Genomic DNA, 3,632 nt, shown 5'->3' with positions numbered 1-3,632 from the left:
TTTCGTTGCTATTCAAAAGATTTTTCGACACTTTCACGCTAGACTAGAACTGCTACTACTGAGCTGACCACAAAAATCACAAAGTAAACAAAGTCGCGTTTGACGTTTCGCTTCTTTCGGTGAGGAGTAACTTCAATGCGCGAGAAAGCAGCGCACCATCGTAGAAGCAAAAATGAACTAACTTACTCGGTGATTTCACATATAGGTAAACTGTGCTTAAAGCATCATAACTGATCGGCTTAACGTAAATTAAGCCAACAAAGCTTTCGTAGGCGAACTGAAAGCTTTGGCGATGGCTTATGACTGTTTCAGGCTTTCGAAGCGCGTGAATGAAATTGACTGTGGAAAAATTTTACTCCTTAACTTCGAAGTTGCTAGACAATTTACTGAGTGTTCTTTGCGGTAAAATTATTGCAGTTTTATAAGGATCACATTTGCAGAAATAGTTGTAAAAATTATTAGGCCATTAGGCACCGTATTAGAGTCTGACTGAAAGTAAATCTGGACGCTTCTCGTTCAAAATTTTGGAATTTTGGACAATAGACCATTTCTTACGAATTGACAACAATGCTGATATTGATATCACACATTCCAGCGTTACAGGACACCATGTCCACCACGCAAATCAGTTCCTATTTAAAGAAATACCTGGCATACAACTGGAAAGTAAAGTCCCCTTAGGTTACCAATTTTACAAGCTATTTGCCAATAATTTGGTCTATTGTCAAACAATGACTTCGACGAAGCGGGGAGACAGTCGACAGTCAACAGTGCTAAAGAAATGCGTCTAAAATAGAAGAAACATACTGATTTAGTCGTCTCTTCAACAGTGCAGGGTGATGTTCTATTAATTTATAAATGGAATTAAATAAAAATACTGCAATCCAGTCATTTATGATTTGTTTGCGATACTCCAGCGCCGAATTACAGGCTGTTCCGTGCGTCCAGATTAACTTTCAGCCAGGCTTTGTTTTAGGGTTTTGAACTCGAAAGGTTAGGTAATTTCACAAAATATTCCAAATAGCTCTACGTTTTACGTTACCGTTGAGCAAAGCATTGTAGATTTCATGCTTTCTTGAAATTTTATTCTCCGTAAGTGGACTTTTGTGGTATTAAACCACCCAGGTAACCAATAAGCATTAGTATAAGCAGTAAATCAATCGTTTATTAGCATCCCTGGCGTTTTATACTGCAGGTTGCTGTTTATCAGCCTTTTGACTGCAGAACTGTACTTTTTCGTTATCTTCCAAGCAATAAGTGCGCCGAAGAGACCGAAACGATTTAAGTTAAAATAGAACTTTTATGAGCGATATCGCACTTTGGATGGTACAATTTTCCTTGCAATTGACAATACTGAATGGCTCAAACTTTAGGAAAAAAATATAACATATTTCTTTTCAATAAAAATATAAAGTTTCTGCCCAGGTAACCAGTAAGCATTTCCAATGCAATTTACATGCAAGCCAATAAGCATTTAACCGTTATGTGTTCGGTTGGGTACCCGGGTACCTTTTGAGACTTTATTGCCTCGAAAAACAAGGTTTACGACAACTCAGCCAGCTAAAACTCGTACAATGCTCCTAACTAGTGGGAATAAACCATTTGTCATCAACAGATTGCCTGTAGCAGCAGGGGGGGTCGAAGGGGGGGCCTTCGAATTTTTTTACCCCATAAGTGTTCGGATGGGTACCCGGGTACCCACCGAAATGAAATGCTTCTAACTTTATCAATTCTTGACCGATTTTGGATCTTGAACCGTCAAAAGATTGGAAAATTTATCTACTTTTAGAGCATGAGACTTACCAAGCCTGGAACCACGTCTAATTCCCGTAAATCCGGATCTCCGGTACCATGTTCCGGATCCAAAACAAATATGTACAATTGTCAATAAAACCACACAATATTGGTATCAAAATTCACGAAATCACTCCAGGAGTTGAGTTTTATCCATTTTCAGTTCATTTGATAAGCTGTCCCCGGAATGGCCACTCCGGAGCAGGTTCCTGTGGGGCTCTATGAGACCAGTAACATGTTTGGATAGAAACCCTAGCAATATGTATATCAAAATTCGTGAAATCATTCCAGGAATTGAAATTTATCCTTTTTGAGTTCAGTTGATGATATGTCCTCGGAATGGCCATTCCGCGGCAGGTTCCTGTGGAGCCTTATAAGACCTTTAACATGTTTGGAAAGAAACCCTAGCAATATGTATGTCAAAATTCATGAAATCATGCCAGGAGTTCATTTTTATCCATTTTGAGTCCATCTGACAAGTTGTCCTCGGAGTGGACATTCCGAGGACAACTCATCAAATGGACTCAAAATGGACAAAAATCAATTTCTGGAGTGATTTCATGAAGTTTGACATACACCTTGCCGAGTTTTCTTTTTATATCAAACAAGCTAGTGGCCATATCGGGCCCCTCGGTAAGTTACTCCGGCATGGTCATTCCTAGGACAACTCGTCAAATCGACTTAAATGGACAAAAATCAATTCCTGGAGGGATTTCATGAATTTTGACATACATATTGCTAGAGTTTCTACCCAAATATGTTAGTGGCCTCAGGGCCCCATGGGAATCTGCTACGAAGTGGACATACCGGGGACAACTCATCAAATGGACTCAAAGTGAATAAAAATCAACTCCTGGAGTGATTTCATGAAGTTTGTTATACATATTGCTAGGGTTTCTATCCAAACATGTTACTGGTCTCATAGAGCCCCACAGGAACCTGCTCCGGAAAGGCCATTCCGGGGACAGCTTATCAAATGAACACAAAATGAATAAACCTCAACTCCTGGAGTGATTTCACGAATTTTGATATACATATTGCTAGGGTTTCTATTCAAACATGTTACTGGTCTCACAGCCCAGATAACACAAAATCGTAATAGAAAGTTCACATTAAATCGTTTTCATGTCAATTTCATATTGGAGTTGTATAATGATTAGAGTATGTCAAATCGAAGTGAACAATAAGTTGTTTTGCAGTCGTGCGTGTCTTCATATACAATTCATGGCTGTGAATAATAAAGCAGGATAGACAATTGCAATATTTGATTATATCTATATCATATATTCAGGAGTATTTAGTTGCGTGTTATAAAAACTGCGCAAAATAGAATTACAAATAGTTGTCAAAATTTTCGCACGTATATCGCCTCCACTTTGGTACATATATGCTCTTATATGGCGTGAAATATAACTTTTTCGTTCAGATATGATTTCGTATACCTCAGTTGCAATCGAGATATACAAACCAAATGGTTTACTGGGAGGGCCCCACAGGAACCTGCTCCGGAATGGCCATTCCGAAGACAACTCGTTAAATGGACTCAAAAAGGATAAACATCCTTCCGAACACTTATGGGTGTTAAATTTCCCGTACACATAACGGTTAAGTTGCCATAAATGCTACTTAAATGCTATTTTGGCAAAATATGCGGCTACTTTACTGCTAGCCCTCTTATAGTGCTGACAATGCTTATTTGCAGCTAGTTACTGACAAGAAGAATTTAAATAGAATTGTGGATTCCAATTTACAACAGTTCTGCAGTCAAACATTTGCAATATCTGAATGCACTGTTTATTTTACTGTAGTGCAGCTAGTGATCGGACCTGGAATGTATT

The sequence above is a fragment of the Sabethes cyaneus genome, chromosome 1, assembly GCF_943734655.1.
Source record: "Sabethes cyaneus chromosome 1, idSabCyanKW18_F2, whole genome shotgun sequence".
Classification (NCBI taxonomy): domain Eukaryota; kingdom Metazoa; phylum Arthropoda; class Insecta; order Diptera; family Culicidae; genus Sabethes; species Sabethes cyaneus.
The sequence above is the reverse complement of the archived record's forward strand: the minus strand, read 5'-3'. Positions refer to the sequence as shown.